Here is a 16,200-nt window from a genome sequence, read left to right as displayed (position 1 = left end):
TGTTTTTTGAACAGTGCCTATCCAAGGCTCAGTGGTCTAGTGGTATGATTCTCGCTTCGGGTGCTAGAGGCCACGGGTTCGATTCCCGTCTGAGCCCTTTCTTTTGTGTTTTTGTTTCAGTTACTGAACTAATGTACAATGTTTTTTAAACAGTGCCTATCCAAGGCTCAGTGGTCTAGTGGTATGATTCTTGCTTCGGGTGCGAGAGGCCACGGGTTCGATTCCCGTCTGAGCCCTTTCTTTTTTTTTTTGTTCAAGCTGCTAAACCAACGTCCAAATATCTGAATTTTTGGTCAGTTTATATCCAAGGCTCAGTGGTGTAGTGGTATGATTCTCGCTTTGGGTGCGAGAGGCCACGGGTTTGATTCCCGTCTGAGCCCTTTGTTTTGTGTTTTTGTTTCAGTTACTGAACCAATGTCCACATATCTGATTTTTTGGACAGTATCTATACAAGGTTCAGCGGTCTAGTTGTATGATTCTCTCTTTGGGTGCGTGAGGCCATGGAGCAGATTCCAGTCTGAGCCCTTTCTTTTGTGTTTTTGTTTTAGTTACTAAACTAATGTCCAATCTTTTTTGGACGGAGTATCTTTTCAAGGCTCAGTGGTCTAGTGGTATGATTCTGGCTTTGGGTGCGAGAGGCCACGAGTTCGATTCCCGTCTGAGCCCTTTCTTTTGTGTTTTTGTTCCAGCTGCTAAACTAACGTCCAAATATCTGAATTTTTGGAAAGTAGCTATCCTAGCTTCAGCTGTCTAGTGGTATGATTCTAGCTTTGGGTGCGAGAGGCCACGGGTTCGACTCCTGTCTGAGGGCTTTCTTTTGTGTTTTTGCTTCAGTTTCTGAACCAATGTCCAAATATCTGATTTTTTGGTCAGTATCTATACAAGGCTCAGTGGTCTAGTGGTATGATTCTCGCTTTGGGTGCTAGAGGCCACGGGTTCGATTCCTGTCTGAGCCCTTTGTTTTGTGTTTTTGTTTCAGTTACTGAACCAATGTACAAATATCTGATTTTTTGGTCAGTATCTATCCAAGGCTCAGTGGTATGATTCTCGCTTTGGATGCGAGAGGCCACGGGTTCGATTCCCGTCCGAGCCCTTTGTTTTATGTTTTTATTACCATTTCTAAACCAATGTCCAAATATCTGATTTTTTGGTCAGTATATATCCAAGGCTCAGTGGTCTAGTGGTATGATTCTCGCTTTGGGTGCGAGAGGCCACGGGTTCGATTCCCGTCTGAGCCCTTTTTTTTGTGTTTTTGTTTCAGTTACTGAACCAATGTCCACATATCTGATTTTTTGGACAGTATCTATACAAGGCTCAGCGGTCTAGTTGTATGATTCTCTCTTTGGGTACGAGAGGCCATGGAGCAGATTCCAGTCTGAGCCCTTTCTTTTGTGTTTTTGTTTCAGTTACTAAACTAATGTCCAATCTTTTTTGGACGGAGTATCTATTCAAGGCTCAGTGGTCTAGTGGTATGATTCTGGCTTTGGGTGCGAGAGGCCACGAGTTCGATTTCCGTCTGAGCCCTTTCTTTTGTGTTTTTGTTCCAGCTGCTAAACCAACGTCTAAATATCTGAATTTTTGGACAGTAGCTATCCTAGCCTAAGCTGTCTAGTGGTATGATTCTAGCTTTGGGTGCGAGAGGCCACGGGTTCGTTTCCTGTCTGAGGGCTTTCTTTTGTGTTTTTATTTCAGTTTCTGAACCAATGTCCAAATATCTGATTGTTTGTTCAGTATATATCCAAGGCTCACTGGTCTAGTGGTATGGTTCTCGCTTTGGGTGCGAAAGTCCACGGGTTCGATTCCCGTCTGAGCCCTTTGTTTTGTGTTTTTGTTTCAGTTACTGAACTAATGTACAATGTTTTTGGACAGTATCTATCCAAGGCTCAGTGGTCTAGTGGTATGATTCTCGCTTCGGGTGCGAGAGGCCACGGGTTCGATTCCCGTCTGAGCCCTTTCTTTTGTGTTTTTGTTCCAGCTGCTAAACCAACGTCCAAATATCTGAATTTTTGGAAAGTAGCTATCCTAGCTTCAGCTGTCTAGTGGTATGATTCTAGCTTTGGGTGCGAGAGGCCACGTGTTCGACTCCTGTCTGAGGGCTTTCTTTTGTGTTTTTGTTTCAGTTTCTGAACCAATGTCCAAATATCTGATTTTTTGGTCAGTATCTATACAAGGCTCAGTGGTCTAGTGGTATGATTCTAGCTTTGGGTGCGAGAGGCCACGGGTTCGATTCCCGTCTGAGCCCTTTGTTTTGTGTTTTTGTTTCAGTTACTGAACCAATGTACAAATATCTGATTTTTTGGTCAGTATCTATCCAAGGCTCAGTGGTATGATTCTGGCTTTGGGTGCGAGAGGCCACGGGTTCGATTCCCGTCCGAGCCCTTTGTTTTGTGTTTTTATTACCATTTCGGAACCAATGTCCAAATATCTGATTTTTTGGTCAGTATATATCCAAGGCTCAGTGGTCTAGTGGTATGATTCTCGCTTTGGGTGCGAGAGGCCACGGGTTCGATTCCCATCTGAGCCCTTTATTTTGTGTTTTTGTTTCAGTTACTGAACCAATGTCCACATATCTGATTTTTTGGACAGTATCTATACAAGGCTCAGCGGTCTAGTTGTATGATTCTCTCTTTGGGTACGAGAGGCCATGGAGCAGATTCCAGTCTTAGCCCTTTCTTTTGTGTTTTTGTTTCAGTTACTAAACTAATGTCCAATCTTTTTTGGACGGAGTATCTATTCAAGGCTCAGTGGTCTAGTGGTATGATTCTGGCTTTGGGTGCGAGAGGCCACGAGTTCGATTTCCGTCTGAGCCCTTTCTTTTGTGTTTTTGTTCCAGCTGCTAAACCAACGTCTAAATATCTGAATTTTTGGACAGTAGCTATCCTAGCCTAAGCTGTCTAGTGGTATGATTCTAGCTTTGGGTGCGAGAGGCCACGGGTTCGTTTCCTGTCTGAGGGCTTTCTTTTGTGTTTTTATTTCAGTTTCTGAACCAATGTCCAAATATCTGATTGTTTGTTCAGTATATATCCAAGTCTAAGTGGTCTAGTGGTATGGTTCTCGCTTTGGGTGCGAAAGGTCACGGGTTCGATTCCCGTCTGAGCCCTTTGTTTTGTGTTTTTGTTTCAGTTACTGAACTAATGTACAATGTTATTGGACAGTATCTATCCAAGGCTCAGTGGTCTAGTGGTATGATTCTCGCTTCGGGTGCGAGAGGCCACGGCTTCGATTCCCGTCTGAGCCCTTTCTTTTGTGTTTTTGTTCCAGCTGCTAAACCAACGTCCAAATATCTGAATTTTTGGAAAGTAGCTATCCTAGCTTCAGCTGTCTAGTGGTATGATTCTAGCTTTGGGTGCGAGAGGCCACGGGTTCGACTCCTGTCTGAGGGCTTTCTTTTGTGTTTTTGTTTCAGTTTCTGAACCAATGTCCAAATATCTGATTTTTTGGTCAGTATCTATACAAGGCTCAGTGGTCTAGTGGTATGATTCTACCTTTGGGTGCGAGAGGCCACGGGTTAGATTCCCGTCTGAGCCCTTTGTTTTGTGTTTTTGTTTCAGTTACTGAACCAATGTACAAATATCTGATTTTTTGGTCAGTATCTATCCAATGCTCAGTGGTATGATTCTCGCTTTGGGTGCGAGAGGCCACGGGTTCGATTCCCGTCCGAGCCCTTTGTTTTGTGTTTTTATTTCCATTTCGGAACCAATGTCCAAATATCTGATTTTTTGGTCAGTATATATCCAAGGCTCAGTGGTCTAGTGGTATGATTCTCGCTTTGGGTGCGAGAGGCCACGGGTTCGATTCCCGTCTGAGCCCTTTATTTTGTGTTTTTGTTTCAGTTACTGAACCAATGTCCACATATCTGATTTTTTGGACAGTATCTATACAAGGCTCAGCGGTCTAGTTGTATGATTCTCTCTTTGGGTACGAGAGGCCATGGAGCAGATTCCAGTCTGAGCCCTTTCTTTTGTGTTTTTGTTTCAGTTACTAAACTAATGTCCAATCTTTTTTGGACGGAGTATCTATTCAAGGCTCAGTGGTCTAGTGGTATGATTCTAGCTTTGGGTGCGAGAGGCCACGAGTTCGATTTCCGTCTGAGCCCTTTCTTTTGTGTTTTTGTTCCAGCTGCTAAACCAACGTCTAAATATCTGAATTTTTGGACAGTAGCTATCCTAGCCTAAGCTGTCTAGTGGTATGATTCTAGCTTTGGGTGCGAGAGGCCACGGGTTCGTTTCCTGTCTGAGGGCTTTCTTTTGTGTTTTTATTTCAGTTTCTGAACCAATGTCCAAATATCTGATTGTTTGTTCAGTATATATCCAAGGCTCAGTGGTCTAGTGGTATGGTTCTCGCTTTGGGTGCGAAAGGCCACGGGTTCGATTCCCGTCTGAGCCCTTTGTTTTGTGTTTTTGTTTCAGTTACTGAACTAATGTACAATGTTTTTGGACAGTATCTATCCAAGGCTCAGTGGTCTAGTGGTATGATTCTCGCTTCGGGTGCGAGAGGCCACGGGTTCGATTCCCGTCTGAGCCCTTTCTTTTGTGTTTTTGTTCCAGCTGCTAAACCAACGTCCAAATATCTGAATTTTTGGAAAGTAGCTATCCTAGCTTCAGCTGTCTAGTGGTATGATTCTAGCTTTGGGTGCTAGAGGCCACGGGTTCGACTCCTGTCTGAGGGCTTTCTTTTGTGTTTTTGTTTCAGTTTCTGAACCAATGTCCAAATATCTGATTTTTTGGTCAGTATCTATACAAGGCTCAGTGTTCTAGTGGTATGATTCTCGCTTTGGGTGCGAGAGGCCACGGGTTCGATTCCCGTCTGAGCCCTTTGTTTTGTGTTTTTGTTTCAGTTACTGAACTAATGTACAATGTTTTTGGACAGTATCTATCCAAGGCTCAGTGGTCTAGTGGTATGATTCTCGCTTCGGGTGCGAGAGGCCACGGGTTCGATTCCCGTCTGAGCCCTTTCTTTTGTGTTTTTGTTCCAGCTGCTAAACCAACGTCCAAATATCTGAATTTTTGGAAAGTAGCTATCCTAGCTTCAGCTGTCTAGTGGTATGATTCTAGCTTTGGGTGCGAGAGGCCACGGGTTCGATTCCCGTCTGAGCCCTTTCTTTTTTTTTTTCGTTCCAGCTGCTAAACCAACGTCCAAATATCTGAATTTTTGGTCAGTATATATCCAAGGCTCAGTGGTGTAGTGGTATGATTCTCGCTTTGGGTGCGAGAAGCCACGGATTTGATTCCCGTCTGAGCCCTTTGTTTTGTGTTTTTGTTTCAGTTACTGAACCAATGTCCACATATCTGATTTTTTGGACAGTATCTATACAAGGTTCAGCGGTCTAGTTGTATGATTCTCTCTTTGGGTGCGTGAGGCCATGGAGCAGATTCCCGTCTGAGCCCTTTCTTTTGTGTTTTTGTTTTAGTTACTAAACTAATGTCCAATCTTTTTTGGACGGAGTATCTTTTCAAGGCTCAGTGGTCTAGTGGTATGATTCTGGCTTTGGGTGCGAGAGGCCACGAGTTCGATTCCCGTCTGAGCCCTTTCTTTTGTGTTTTTGTTCCAGCTGCTAAACTAACGTCCAAATATCTGAATTTTTGGAAAGTAGCTATCCTAGCTTCAGCTGTCTAGTGGTATGATTCTAGCTTTGGGTGCGAGAGGCCACGGGTTCGACTCCTGTCTGAGGGCTTTCTTTTGTGTTTTTGTTTCAGTTTCTGAACCAATGTCCAAATATCTGATTTTTTGGTCAGTATCTATACAAGGCTCAGTGGTCTAGTGGTATGATTCTCGCTTTGGGTGCTAGAGGCCACGGGTTCGATTCCTGTCTGAGCCCTATGTTTTGTCTTTTTGTTTCAGTTACTGAACCAATGTACAAATATCTGATTTTTTGGTCAGTATCTATCCAAGGCTCAGTGGTATGATTCTCGCTTTGGGTGCGAGAGGCCACAGGTTCGATTCCCGTCCGAGCCCTTTGTTTTGTGTTTTTATTACCATTTCTGAACCAATGTCCAAATATCTGATTTTTTGGTCAGTATATATCCAAGGCTCAGTGGTCTAGTGGTATGATTCTCGCTTTGGGTGCGAGAGGCCACGGGTTCGATTCCCGTCTGAGCCCTTTATTTTGTGTTTTTGTTTCAGTTACTGAACCAATGTCCACATATCTGATTTTTTGGACAGTATCTATACAAGGCTCAGCGGTCTAGTTGTATGATTCTCTCTTTGGGTACGAGAGGCCATGGAGCAGATTCCAGTCTGAGCCCTTTCTTTTGTGTTTTTGTTTCAGTTACTAAACTAATGTCCAATCTTTTTTGGACGGAGTATCTATTCAAGGCTCAGTGGTCTAGTGGTATGATTCTGGCTTTGGGTGCGAGAGGCCACGAGTTCGATTTCCGTCTGAGCCCTTTCTTTTGTGTTTTTGTTCCAGCTGCTAAACCAACGTCTAAATATCTGAATTTTTGGACAGTAGCTATCCTAGCCTAAGCTGTCTAGTGGTATGATTCTAGCTTTGGGTGCGAGAGGCCACGGGTTCGTTTCCTGTCTGAGGGCTTTCTTTTGTGTTTTTATTTCAGTTTCTGAACCAATGTCCTAATATCTGATTGTTTGTTCAGTATATATCCAAGGCTCAGTGGTCTAGTGGTATGGTTCTCGCTTTGGGTGCGAAAGGCCACGGGTTCGATTCCCGTCTGAGCCCTTTGTTTTGTGTTTTTGTTTCAGTTACTGAACTAATGTACAATGTTTTTGGACAGTATCTATCCAAGGCTCAGTGGTCTAGTGGTATGATTCTCGCTTCGGGTGCGAGAGGCCACGGGTTCGATTCCCGTCTGAGCCCTTTCTTTTGTGTTTTTGTTCCAGCTGCTAAACCAACGTCCAAATATCTGAATTTTTGGAAAGTAGCTATCCTAGCTTCAGCTGTCTAGTAGTATGATTCTAGCTTTGGGTGCGAGAGGCCACGGGTTCGACTCCTGTCTGAGGGCTTTTTTTTGTGTTTTTGTTTCAGTGTCTGAACCAATGTCCAAATATCTGATTTTTTGGTCAGTATCTATACAAGGCTCAGTGGTCTAGTGGTATGATTCTAGCTTTGGGTGCGAGAGGCCACGGGTTCGATTCCCGTCTGAGCCCTTTGTTTTGTGTTTTTGTTTCAGTTACTGAACCAATGTACAAATATCTGATTTTTTGGTCAGTATCTATCCAAGGCTCAGTGGTATGATTCTCGCTTTGGGTGCGAGAGGCCACGGGTTCGATTCCCGTCCGAGCCCTTTGTTTTGTGTTTTTATTACCATTTCGGAACCAATGTCCAAATATCTGATTTTTTGGTCAGTATATATCCAAGGCTCAGTGGTCTAGTGGTATGATTCTTGCTTTGGGTGCGAGAGGCCACGGGTTCGATTCCCGTCTGAGCCCTTTATTTTGTGTTTTTGTTTCAGTTACTGAACCAATGTCCACATATCTGATTTTTTGGACAGTATCTATACAAGGCTCAGCGGTCTAGTTGTATGATTCTCTCTTTGGGTACGAGAGGCCATGTAGCAGATTCCAGTCTGAGCCCTTTCTTTTGTGTTTTTGTTTCAGTTACTAAACTAATGTCCAATCTTTTTTGGACGGAGTATCTATTCAAGGCTCAGTGGTCTAGTGGTATGATTCTGGCTTTGGGTGCGAGAGGCCACGAGTTCGATTTCCGTCTGAGCCCTTTCTTTTGTGTTTTTGTTCCAGCTGCTAAACCAACGTCTAAATATCTGAATTTTTGGACAGTAGCTATCCTAGCCTAAGCTGTCTAGTGGTATGATTCTAGCTTTGGGTGCGAGAGGCCACGGGTTCGTTTCCTGTCTGAGGGCTTTCTTTTGTGTTTTTATTTCAGTTTCTGAACCAATGTCCAAATATCTGATTGTTTGTTCAGTATATATCCAAGGCTCAGTGGTCTAGTGGTATGGTTCTCACTTTGGGTGCGAAAGGCCACGGGTTCGATTCCCGTCTGAGCCCTTTGTTTTGTGTTTTTGTTTCAGTTACTGAACTAATGTACAATGTTTTTGGACAGTATCTATCCAAGGCTCAGTGGTCTAGTGGTATGATTCTCGCTTTGGGTGCGAGAGGCCACGGGTTCGATTCCCGTCTGAGCCCTTTCTTTTGTGTTTTTGTTCCAGCTGCTAAACCAACGTCCAAATATCTGAATTTTTGGAAAGTAGCTATCCTAGCTTCAGCTGTCTAGTGGTATGATTCTAGCTTTGGGTGCGAGAGGCCACGGGTTCGACTCCTGTCTGAGGGCTTTCTTTTGTGTTTTTGTTTCAGTTTCTGAACCAATGTCCAAATATCTGATTTTTTGGTCAGTATCTATACAAGGCTCAGTGGTCTTGTGGTATGATTCTCGCTTTGGGTGCGATAGGCCACGGGTTCGATTCCCGTCTGAGCCCTTTGTTTTGTGTTTTTGTTTCAGTTACTGAACCAATGTCCACATATCTGATTTTTTGGACAGTATCTATACAAGGCTCAGTGGTCTAGTGGTATGATTCTCTCTTTGGGTGCGAGAGGCCACGGGTTCGATTCCCGTCTGAGAACTTTTTTTGTGTTTTTGTTTCAGTTACTGAACCAATGTCCACATATCTGATTTTTTGGACAGTATCTATACAAGGCTCAGCGGTCTAGTTGTATGATTCTCTCTTTGGGTGCGAGAGGCCATGGAGCAGATTCCAGTCTGAGCCCTTTCTTTTGAGTTTTTGTTTCAGTTACTAAACTAATGTCCAATCTTTTTTGGACGGAGTATCTATTCATAGATCAGTGGTCAAGTGGTATTATTCTGGCTTTGGGTGCGAGAGGCCACTAGTTAGATTCCTGTCTGAGCCCTTTCTTTTGTGTTTTTGTTTCAGTTACTGAACTAATGTGCAATGTTTTTTGAACAGTGCCTATCCAAGGCTCAGTGGTCTAGTGGTATGATTCTCGCTTCGGGTGCGAGAGGCCACGGGTTCGATTCCCGTCTGAGCCCTTTCTTTTGTGTTTTTGTTTCAGTTACTGAACTAATGTACAATGTTTTTTGGACAGTGCCTATCCAAGGCTCAGTGGTCTAGTGGTATGATTCTTGCTTCGGGTGCGAGAGGCCACGGGTTCGATTCCCGTCTGAGCCCTTTCTTTTTTTTTCGTTCCAGCTGCTAAACCAACGTCCAAATATCTGAATTTTTGGTCAGTATATATCCAAGGCTCAGTGGTGTAGTGGTATGATTCTCGCTTTGTGTGCAAGAGGCCACGGGTTTGATTCCCGTCTGAGCCCTTTGTTTTGTGTTTTTGTTTCAGTTACTGAACCAATGTCCACATATCTGATTTTTTGGACAGTATCTATACAATGTTCAGCGGTCTAGTTGTATGATTCTCTCTTTGGGTGCGAGAGGCCATGGAGCAGATTCCAGTCTGAGCCCTTTCTTTTGTGTTTTTGTTTTAGTTACTAAACTAATGTCCAATCTTTTTTGGACGGAGTATCTATTCAAGGCTCAGTGGTCTAGTGGTATGATTCTCGCTTCGGGTGCGAGAGGCCACGGGTTCGATTCTCCAGTCCCTTTCTTTTGTGTTTTTGTTCCAGCTGCTAAACCAACGTCCAAATATCTGAATTTTTGGAAAGTAGCTATCCTAGCTTCAGCTGTCTAGTGGTATGATTCTAGCTTTGGGTGCGAGAGGCCACGGGTTCAACTCCTGTCTGAGGGCTTTCTGTTGTGTTTTTGTTTCAGTTTCTGAACCAATGTCCAAATATCTGATTTTTTGGTCAGTATATATCCAAGGCTCAGTGGTCTAGTTGTATGATTCTCGCTTTGGGTGCGAGAGGCCACGGGTTCGATTCCCGTATGAGCCCTTTGTTTTGTGTTTTTGTTTCAGTTACTGAACCAATGTACACAAATCTGATTTTTTGTACAGTATCTATTCAAGGCTCAGTGATCTAGTGGTATGATTCTCGCTTCGGGTGCGAGAGGCCACGGGGTCGATTCCCGTCTGAGCCCTTTCTTTTGTGTTTTTGTTCCAGTTGCTAAACCAACGTCCAAATATCTGAATTTTTGGACAGTAGGTATCCTAGCTTCAGCTGTCTAGTGGTATAATTCTAGCTTTGGGTGCGAGAGGCCACGGGTTCGATTCCTGTCTGAGGGCTTTCTGTTGTGTTTTTGTTTCAGTTTCTGAACCAATGTCCAAAAATCTGATTTTTTGGTCAGTATATATCCAAGTCTCAGTGGTCTAGTGGTATGATTCTCTCTTTGGGTGCGAGAGGCCATGGAGCAGATTCCAGTCTGAGCCCTTTCTTTTGAGTTTTTGTTTCAGTTACTAAACTAATGTCCAAAAATCTGATTTTTTGGTCAGTATATATCCAAGTGTCAGTGGTCTAGTGGTATGATTCTCGCTTTGGGTGCGAGAGGCCACGGGTTCGATTCCCGTCTGAGAACTTTTTTTGTGTTTTTGTTTCAGTTACTGAACCAATGTCCACATATCTGATTTTTTGGACGGAGTATCTATTCATAGCTCAGTGGTCAAGTGGTATGATTCTGGCTTTGGGTGCGAGAGGCCACTAGTTAGATTCCTGTCTGAGCCCTTTCTTTTGTGTTTTTCTTTCAGTTACTGAACTAATGTGCAATGTTTTTTGGACAGTGCCTATCCAAGGCTTAGTGGTCTAGTGGTATGATTCTCGCTTCGGGTGCGAGAGGCCACGGGTTCGATTCCCGTCTGAGCCCTTTCTTTTGTGTTTTTGTTTCAGTTACTGAACTAATGTACAATGTTTTTTGGACAGTGCCTATCCAAGGCTCAGTGGTCTAGTGGTATGATTCTTGCTTCGGGTGCGAGAGGCCACGGGTTCGATTCCCGTCTGAGCCCTTTCTTTTGTGTTTTTGTTCCAGCTTCTTAACCAACCTCCAAATATCTGAATTTTTGGACAGTAGGTATCCTAGCCTCAGCAGTCTAGTGGTATGATTCTAGCTTTGGGTGAGAGAGGCCACGGGTTCGATTCCTGTCTGAGGGCTTTCTGTTGTGTTTTTGTTTCAGTTTCTGAACCGATGTCCAAATATCTGATTTTTTGGTCAGTATATATCCAAGGCTCAGTGGTCTAGTGGTATGATTCTCGCTTTGGGTGCGAGAGGCCACGGGTTCGATTCCCGTCTGAGCCCTTTGTTTTGTGTTTTTGTTTCAGTTACTGAACCAATGTCCACATATCTGATTTTTTGGACAGTATCTATACAAGGTTCAGCGGTCTAGTTGTATGATTCTCTCTTTGGGTGCGAGAGGCCATGGAGCAGATTCCAGTCTGAGCCCTTTCTTTTGTGTTTTTGTTTTAGTTACTAAACTAATGTCCAATCTTTTTTGGACGGAGTATCTTTTCAAGGCTCAGTGGTCTAGTGGTATGATTCTGGCTTTGGGTGCGAGAGGCCACGAGTTCGATTCCCGTCTGAGCCCTTTCTTTTGTGTTTTTGTTTCAGTCACTGAACTAATGTCCAATCTTTTTTGGACGGAGTATCTATTCAAGGCTCAGTGGTCTAGTGGTATGATTCTGGCTTTGGGCGCGAGAGGCCACTAGTTCGATTCCCGTCTGAGCCCTTTCTTTTGTGTTTTTGTTTCAGTTACTGAACCAATGTCCACATATCTGATTTTTTGTACAGTATCTATTCAAGGCTCAGTGGTCTAGTGGTATGGTTCTCGCTTCGGGTGCGAGAGGCCACGGGTTCGATTCCAGTCTGAGCCCTTTCTTTTGTGTTTTTGTTCCAGCTGCTAAACCAACGTCCAAATATCTGAATTTTTGGAAAGTAGCTATCCTAGCTTCAGCTGTCTAGTGGTATGATTCTAGCTTTGGGTGCGAGAGGCCACTGGTTCGTTTCCTGTCTGAGGGCTTTCTTTTGTGTTTTTGTTTCAGTTTCTGAACCAATGTCCAAATATCTGATTGTTTGTTCAGTATATATCCAAGGCTCAGTGGTCTAGTGGTATGATTCTTGCTTCGGGTGCGAGAGGCCACGGGTTCGATTCCCGTCTGAGCCCTTTATTTTGTGTTTTTGTTTCAGTTACTGAACTAATGTACAATGTTCTTTGAACAGTGCCTATCCAAGGCTCAGTGGTCTAGTGGTATGATTCTTGCTTCGGGTGCGAGAGGCCACGGGTTCGATTCCCGTCTGAGCCCTTTCTTTTTTTTTTCGTTCCAGCTGCTAAACCAACGTCCAAATATCTGAATTTTTGGTCAGTATATATCCAAGGCTCAGTGGTGTAGTGGTATGATTCTCGCTTTGGGTGCGAGAGGCCACGGGTTTGATTCCCGTCTGAGCCCTTTGTTTTGTGTTTTTGTTTCAGTTACTGAACCAATGTCCACATATCTGATTTTTTGGACAGTATCTATACAAGGTTCAGCGGTCTAGTTGTATGATTCTCTCTTTGGGTGCGAGAGGCCATGGAGCAGATTCCAGTCTGAGCCCTTTCTTTTGTGTTTTTGTTTTAGTTACTAAACTAATGTCCAATCTTTTTTGGACGGAGTATCTATTCAAGGCTCAGTGGTCTAGTGGTATGATTCTCGCTTCGGGTGCGAGAGGCCACGGGTTCGATTCTCCGGTCCCTTTCTTTTGTGTTTTTGTTCCAGCTGCTAAACCAACGTCCAAATATCTGAATTTTTGGAAAGTAGCTATCCTAGCTTCAGCTGTCTAGTGGTATGATTCTAGCTTTGGGTGCGAGAGGCCACGGGTTCGACTCCTGTCTGAGGGCTTTCTGTTGTGTTTTTGTTTCAGTTTTTGAACCAATGTCCAAATATCTGATTTTTTGGTCAGTATATATCCAAGGCTCAGTGGTCTAGTTGTATGATTCTCGCTTTGGGTGCGAGAGGCCACGGGTTCGATTCCCGTATGAGCCCTTTGTTTTGTGTTTTTGTTTCAGTTACTGAACCAATGTACACAAATCTGATTTTTTGTACAGTATCTATTCAAGGCTAAGTGATCTAGTGGTATGATTCTCGCTTCGGGTGCGAGAGGCCACGGGTTCGATTCCCGTCTGAGCCCTTTCTTTTGTGTTTTTGTTCCAGTTGCTAAACCAACGTCCAAATATCTGAATTTTTGGACAGTAGGTATCCTAGCTACAGCTGTCTAGTGGTATAATTCTAGCTTTGGGTGCGAGAGGCCACGGGTTCGATTCCTGTCTGAGGGCTTTCTGTTGTGTTTTTGTTTCAGTTTCTGAACCAATGTCCAAAAATCTGATTTTTTGGTCAGTATATATCCAAGTCTCAGTGGTCTAGTGGTATGATTCTCTCTTTGGGTGCGAGAGGCCATGGAGCAGATTCCAGTCTGAGCCCTTTCTTTTGAGTTTTTGTTTCAGTTACTAAACTAATGTCCAAAAATCTGATTTTTTGGTCAGTATATATCCAAGTCTCAGTGGTCTAGTGGTATGATTCTCGCTTTGGGTGCGAGAGACCACGGGTTCGATTCCCGTATGAGCCCTTTGTTTTGTGTTTTTGTTTCAGTTACTGAACCAATGTCCACAAATCTGATTTTTTGTACAGTATCTATACAAGGCTCAGTGGTCTAGTGGTATGATTCTCGCTTTGGGTGCGAGAGGCCACGGGTTCGATTCCCGTCTGAGAACTTTTTTTGTGTTTTTGTTTCAGTTACTGAACCAATGTCCACATATCTGATTTTTTGGACGGAGTATCTATTCATAGCTCAGTGGTCAAGTGGTATGATTCTGGCTTTGAGTGCGAGAGGCCACTAGTTAGATTCCTGTCTGAGCCCTTTCTTTTGTGTTTTTCTTTCAGTTACTGAACTAATGTGCAATGTTTTTTGGACAGTGCCTATCCAAGGCTCAGTGGTCTAGTGGTATGATTCTCGCTTCGGGTGCGAGAGGCCACGGGTTCGATTCCCGTCTGAGCCCTTTCTTTTGTGTTTTTGTTTCAGTTACTGAACTAATGTACAATGTTTTTTGGACAGTGCCTATCCAAGGCTCAGTGGTCTAGTGGTATGATTCTTGCTTCGGGTGCGAGAGGCCACGGGTTCGATTCCCGTCTGAGCCCTTTCTTTTGTGTTTTTGTTCCAGCTTCTAAACCAACGTCCAAATATCTGAATTTTTGGACAGTAGGTATCCTAGCCTCAGCTGTCTAGTGGTATGATTCTAGCTTTGGGTGAGAGAAGCCACGTGTTCGATTCCTGTCTGAGGGCTTTCTGTTGTGTTTTTGTTTCAGTTTCTGAACCAATGTCCAAATATCTGATTTTTTGGTCAGTATATATCCAAGGCTCAGTGGTCTAGTGGTATGATTCTCGCTTTGGGTGCGAGAGGCCACGGGTTCGATTCCCGTCTGAGCCCTTTGTTTTGTGTTTTTGTTTCAGTTACTGAACCAATGTCCACATATCTGATTTTTTGGACAGTATCTATACAAGGTTCAGCGGTCTAGTTGTATGATTCTCTCTTTGGGTGCGAGAGGCCATGGAGCAGATTCCAGTCTGAGCCCTTTCTTTTGTGTTTTTGTTTTAGTTACTAAACTAATGTCCAATCTTTTTTGGACGGAGTATCTTTTCAAGGCTCAGTGGTCTCGTGGTATGATTCTGGCTTTGGGTGCGAGAGGCCACGAGTTCGATTCCCGTCTGAGCCCTTTCTTTTGTGTTTTTGTTTCAGTCACTGAACTAATGTCCAATCTTTTTTGGACGGAGTATCTATTCAAGGCTCAGTGGTCTAGTGGTATGATTCTGGCTTTGATCGCGGGAGGCCACTAGTTCGATTCCCGTCTGAGCCCTTTCTTTTGTGTTTTTGTTTCAGTTACTGAACCAATGTCCACATATCTGATTTTTTGTACAGTATCTATTCAAGGCTCAGTGGTCTAGTGGTATGGTTCTAGCTTTGGGTGCGAGAGGCCACGGGTTCGATTCCTGTCTAAGGGCTTTCTTTTGTGTTTTTGTTTCAGTTTCTGAACCAATGTCCACATATCTGATTTTTGGTCAGTATATATCCAAGGCTCAGTGGTCTTGTGGTATGATTCTCGCGTTGGGTGCGAGAGACCACGGGTTGGATTCCCGTCTGAGCCCTTTGTTTTGTGTTTTTGTTTCAGTTACTGAACCAATGTACAAATATCTGATTTTTTGGTCAGTATCTGTCCAAGGCTCAGTGGTCTAGTGGTATGATTCTCGCTTTGGGTGCGAGAGGCCACGGGTTCGATTCCCGTCTGAACCCTTTCTTTTGTGTTTTTGTTTCAGTTGCTGAACCAATGTCTAAATATCTGATTTTTTTGGACAGTATCTATCCAAGGCTCAGTGGTCTAGTGGTATGAATCTCGCTTCTGGTGCGAGTGGCTACTTGTTCGATTCCCGTAAGCGCACTTTGTTTTGTGTTTTTGTTTCAGTTACTGAACCAATGTCCAAATATCAGATTTTTTGTTCAGTATCTATACAAGGCTCAGTGGTCTAGTGGTATGATTCTCGCTTTGGGTGCGAGAGGGCACGGGTTCGGTTCCCGCCTGAGCCCTTTATTTTGTGTTTTTGTTTCAGTTGCTGAACCAATGTCTAAATATCTGATTTTTTGGACAGTATCTATCCATGACTCAGTGGTCTAGTGGTATGATTCTCGCTTCGGGTGCGAGAGGCCACGGGTTCGATTCCCGTCTGAGCCCTTTCTTTGTGTTTTTGTTTCAGTTACTGAACTAATGTCCAAATATCTGATTTTTTTGTTCTGTATCTATTCAAGGCTCAGTGGTCTAGTGGTTTCCCTGCTAGCAGAGGCCTCTTTTCTCTGTATTTCGCTAGGCTGGATTTCGCGAGGAAAAGATACCTCTGCCATGGGTCGAAACTGTTTCTGTTGCGCATGCGTGAGCTTTAATAAGCGACCGACGTGCCAAAACCCGTACCATCGCGCGAAAGCTGTCAATATGCTTTGCATGGGTTTAGTCGGAAATCATGAATCAAACTCCGGTTAGTTCTCCTCTTCGGAAAAAGAAAACAACTGTTCAATTTCAATCACCTAAACGTCACTAAAAAGATTGAAAAACAAACGCAGCAAAGACGAGTTTTGTCTTGTTTGTGGGATTAATTTCAAGACATCTGGGCAGGCGAGTTTCTTCAATGTAAATATCGCACAGTTGGATTCGAAGAAAATGTTACAAAACGTTTTGGTAAACTTAGATCAGCTATTCCCAGAAGAATATGCAAAACCTGTAAACGGAAGATTGACTCGTTTGTCAAAAGAGAGAAAATTCTGAATGAAGATAAGGCATTGAATGGCTTCTTTTATAATTCGTCGCGTGATATTTCT

General features: G+C 43.6%; 47 non-coding genes across 47 annotated transcripts; all 47 read left to right on the top strand.

Moving 5' to 3' along the window:
• Positions 1 to 25: 25 nt before the first annotated feature.
• Trnap-ugg lies at positions 26 to 97 on the top strand. Its single transcript has one exon. It is a non-coding gene; the product is annotated as a tRNA-Pro (tRNA).
• Positions 98 to 164: 67 nt separating this feature from the next.
• Trnap-cgg lies at positions 165 to 236 on the top strand. Its single transcript has one exon. It is a non-coding gene; the product is annotated as a tRNA-Pro (tRNA).
• A 72-nt stretch (positions 237 to 308) lies between these two features.
• Trnap-ugg lies at positions 309 to 380 on the top strand. Its single transcript has one exon. It is a non-coding gene; the product is annotated as a tRNA-Pro (tRNA).
• A 214-nt stretch (positions 381 to 594) lies between these two features.
• On the top strand, positions 595 to 666 carry Trnap-ugg. The gene has a single exon. It is a non-coding gene; the product is annotated as a tRNA-Pro (tRNA).
• Positions 667 to 884: 218 nt separating this feature from the next.
• On the top strand, positions 885 to 956 carry Trnap-ugg. Its single transcript has one exon. It is a non-coding gene; the product is annotated as a tRNA-Pro (tRNA).
• A 210-nt stretch (positions 957 to 1,166) lies between these two features.
• Positions 1,167 to 1,238, top strand: Trnap-ugg. Its single transcript has one exon. It is a non-coding gene; the product is annotated as a tRNA-Pro (tRNA).
• A 642-nt stretch (positions 1,239 to 1,880) lies between these two features.
• On the top strand, positions 1,881 to 1,952 carry Trnap-cgg. The gene has a single exon. It is a non-coding gene; the product is annotated as a tRNA-Pro (tRNA).
• A 218-nt stretch (positions 1,953 to 2,170) lies between these two features.
• Positions 2,171 to 2,242, top strand: Trnap-ugg. The gene has a single exon. It is a non-coding gene; the product is annotated as a tRNA-Pro (tRNA).
• Positions 2,243 to 2,452: 210 nt separating this feature from the next.
• On the top strand, positions 2,453 to 2,524 carry Trnap-cgg. The gene has a single exon. It is a non-coding gene; the product is annotated as a tRNA-Pro (tRNA).
• A 642-nt stretch (positions 2,525 to 3,166) lies between these two features.
• On the top strand, positions 3,167 to 3,238 carry Trnap-cgg. The gene has a single exon. It is a non-coding gene; the product is annotated as a tRNA-Pro (tRNA).
• A 500-nt stretch (positions 3,239 to 3,738) lies between these two features.
• On the top strand, positions 3,739 to 3,810 carry Trnap-ugg. Its single transcript has one exon. It is a non-coding gene; the product is annotated as a tRNA-Pro (tRNA).
• Positions 3,811 to 4,314: 504 nt separating this feature from the next.
• Trnap-ugg lies at positions 4,315 to 4,386 on the top strand. The gene has a single exon. It is a non-coding gene; the product is annotated as a tRNA-Pro (tRNA).
• Positions 4,387 to 4,452: 66 nt separating this feature from the next.
• On the top strand, positions 4,453 to 4,524 carry Trnap-ugg. The gene has a single exon. It is a non-coding gene; the product is annotated as a tRNA-Pro (tRNA).
• A 218-nt stretch (positions 4,525 to 4,742) lies between these two features.
• Trnap-ugg lies at positions 4,743 to 4,814 on the top strand. Its single transcript has one exon. It is a non-coding gene; the product is annotated as a tRNA-Pro (tRNA).
• Positions 4,815 to 4,880: 66 nt separating this feature from the next.
• Trnap-cgg lies at positions 4,881 to 4,952 on the top strand. The gene has a single exon. It is a non-coding gene; the product is annotated as a tRNA-Pro (tRNA).
• A 504-nt stretch (positions 4,953 to 5,456) lies between these two features.
• Positions 5,457 to 5,528, top strand: Trnap-ugg. The gene has a single exon. It is a non-coding gene; the product is annotated as a tRNA-Pro (tRNA).
• A 218-nt stretch (positions 5,529 to 5,746) lies between these two features.
• On the top strand, positions 5,747 to 5,818 carry Trnap-cgg. The gene has a single exon. It is a non-coding gene; the product is annotated as a tRNA-Pro (tRNA).
• Positions 5,819 to 6,028: 210 nt separating this feature from the next.
• On the top strand, positions 6,029 to 6,100 carry Trnap-ugg. The gene has a single exon. It is a non-coding gene; the product is annotated as a tRNA-Pro (tRNA).
• A 504-nt stretch (positions 6,101 to 6,604) lies between these two features.
• Trnap-ugg lies at positions 6,605 to 6,676 on the top strand. The gene has a single exon. It is a non-coding gene; the product is annotated as a tRNA-Pro (tRNA).
• A 66-nt stretch (positions 6,677 to 6,742) lies between these two features.
• Positions 6,743 to 6,814, top strand: Trnap-cgg. Its single transcript has one exon. It is a non-coding gene; the product is annotated as a tRNA-Pro (tRNA).
• A 218-nt stretch (positions 6,815 to 7,032) lies between these two features.
• On the top strand, positions 7,033 to 7,104 carry Trnap-ugg. Its single transcript has one exon. It is a non-coding gene; the product is annotated as a tRNA-Pro (tRNA).
• Positions 7,105 to 7,314: 210 nt separating this feature from the next.
• On the top strand, positions 7,315 to 7,386 carry Trnap-ugg. The gene has a single exon. It is a non-coding gene; the product is annotated as a tRNA-Pro (tRNA).
• Positions 7,387 to 7,890: 504 nt separating this feature from the next.
• Positions 7,891 to 7,962, top strand: Trnap-ugg. The gene has a single exon. It is a non-coding gene; the product is annotated as a tRNA-Pro (tRNA).
• A 66-nt stretch (positions 7,963 to 8,028) lies between these two features.
• On the top strand, positions 8,029 to 8,100 carry Trnap-ugg. Its single transcript has one exon. It is a non-coding gene; the product is annotated as a tRNA-Pro (tRNA).
• A 218-nt stretch (positions 8,101 to 8,318) lies between these two features.
• Positions 8,319 to 8,390, top strand: Trnap-ugg. The gene has a single exon. It is a non-coding gene; the product is annotated as a tRNA-Pro (tRNA).
• A 497-nt stretch (positions 8,391 to 8,887) lies between these two features.
• Positions 8,888 to 8,959, top strand: Trnap-ugg. Its single transcript has one exon. It is a non-coding gene; the product is annotated as a tRNA-Pro (tRNA).
• Positions 8,960 to 9,026: 67 nt separating this feature from the next.
• On the top strand, positions 9,027 to 9,098 carry Trnap-cgg. The gene has a single exon. It is a non-coding gene; the product is annotated as a tRNA-Pro (tRNA).
• Positions 9,099 to 9,742: 644 nt separating this feature from the next.
• On the top strand, positions 9,743 to 9,814 carry Trnap-cgg. Its single transcript has one exon. It is a non-coding gene; the product is annotated as a tRNA-Pro (tRNA).
• A 73-nt stretch (positions 9,815 to 9,887) lies between these two features.
• Trnap-cgg lies at positions 9,888 to 9,959 on the top strand. Its single transcript has one exon. It is a non-coding gene; the product is annotated as a tRNA-Pro (tRNA).
• Positions 9,960 to 10,322: 363 nt separating this feature from the next.
• Positions 10,323 to 10,395, top strand: Trnap-ugg. The gene has a single exon. It is a non-coding gene; the product is annotated as a tRNA-Pro (tRNA).
• A 212-nt stretch (positions 10,396 to 10,607) lies between these two features.
• Positions 10,608 to 10,679, top strand: Trnap-ugg. The gene has a single exon. It is a non-coding gene; the product is annotated as a tRNA-Pro (tRNA).
• A 67-nt stretch (positions 10,680 to 10,746) lies between these two features.
• Trnap-ugg lies at positions 10,747 to 10,818 on the top strand. The gene has a single exon. It is a non-coding gene; the product is annotated as a tRNA-Pro (tRNA).
• A 218-nt stretch (positions 10,819 to 11,036) lies between these two features.
• On the top strand, positions 11,037 to 11,108 carry Trnap-ugg. The gene has a single exon. It is a non-coding gene; the product is annotated as a tRNA-Pro (tRNA).
• A 214-nt stretch (positions 11,109 to 11,322) lies between these two features.
• On the top strand, positions 11,323 to 11,394 carry Trnap-ugg. The gene has a single exon. It is a non-coding gene; the product is annotated as a tRNA-Pro (tRNA).
• Positions 11,395 to 11,608: 214 nt separating this feature from the next.
• On the top strand, positions 11,609 to 11,680 carry Trnap-ugg. Its single transcript has one exon. It is a non-coding gene; the product is annotated as a tRNA-Pro (tRNA).
• Positions 11,681 to 11,898: 218 nt separating this feature from the next.
• Positions 11,899 to 11,970, top strand: Trnap-ugg. Its single transcript has one exon. It is a non-coding gene; the product is annotated as a tRNA-Pro (tRNA).
• A 67-nt stretch (positions 11,971 to 12,037) lies between these two features.
• Trnap-ugg lies at positions 12,038 to 12,109 on the top strand. Its single transcript has one exon. It is a non-coding gene; the product is annotated as a tRNA-Pro (tRNA).
• A 72-nt stretch (positions 12,110 to 12,181) lies between these two features.
• Trnap-cgg lies at positions 12,182 to 12,253 on the top strand. The gene has a single exon. It is a non-coding gene; the product is annotated as a tRNA-Pro (tRNA).
• Positions 12,254 to 12,754: 501 nt separating this feature from the next.
• Positions 12,755 to 12,826, top strand: Trnap-ugg. Its single transcript has one exon. It is a non-coding gene; the product is annotated as a tRNA-Pro (tRNA).
• A 73-nt stretch (positions 12,827 to 12,899) lies between these two features.
• Trnap-cgg lies at positions 12,900 to 12,971 on the top strand. Its single transcript has one exon. It is a non-coding gene; the product is annotated as a tRNA-Pro (tRNA).
• A 508-nt stretch (positions 12,972 to 13,479) lies between these two features.
• On the top strand, positions 13,480 to 13,553 carry Trnap-ugg. The gene has a single exon. It is a non-coding gene; the product is annotated as a tRNA-Pro (tRNA).
• A 211-nt stretch (positions 13,554 to 13,764) lies between these two features.
• On the top strand, positions 13,765 to 13,836 carry Trnap-ugg. Its single transcript has one exon. It is a non-coding gene; the product is annotated as a tRNA-Pro (tRNA).
• A 67-nt stretch (positions 13,837 to 13,903) lies between these two features.
• Positions 13,904 to 13,975, top strand: Trnap-cgg. Its single transcript has one exon. It is a non-coding gene; the product is annotated as a tRNA-Pro (tRNA).
• Positions 13,976 to 14,193: 218 nt separating this feature from the next.
• Trnap-ugg lies at positions 14,194 to 14,265 on the top strand. Its single transcript has one exon. It is a non-coding gene; the product is annotated as a tRNA-Pro (tRNA).
• A 789-nt stretch (positions 14,266 to 15,054) lies between these two features.
• Trnap-ugg lies at positions 15,055 to 15,126 on the top strand. Its single transcript has one exon. It is a non-coding gene; the product is annotated as a tRNA-Pro (tRNA).
• Positions 15,127 to 15,345: 219 nt separating this feature from the next.
• On the top strand, positions 15,346 to 15,417 carry Trnap-ugg. The gene has a single exon. It is a non-coding gene; the product is annotated as a tRNA-Pro (tRNA).
• Positions 15,418 to 15,490: 73 nt separating this feature from the next.
• On the top strand, positions 15,491 to 15,562 carry Trnaq-cug. The gene has a single exon. It is a non-coding gene; the product is annotated as a tRNA-Pro (tRNA).
• The last annotated feature ends 638 nt before the right edge of the window (positions 15,563 to 16,200 follow it).

Source organism: Nematostella vectensis, chromosome 1 (assembly GCF_932526225.1).
Source record: "Nematostella vectensis chromosome 1, jaNemVect1.1, whole genome shotgun sequence".
NCBI lineage: Eukaryota > Metazoa > Cnidaria > Anthozoa > Actiniaria > Edwardsiidae > Nematostella > Nematostella vectensis.
The sequence above is the reverse complement of the archived record's forward strand: the minus strand, read 5'-3'. Positions and strand labels throughout refer to the sequence as shown.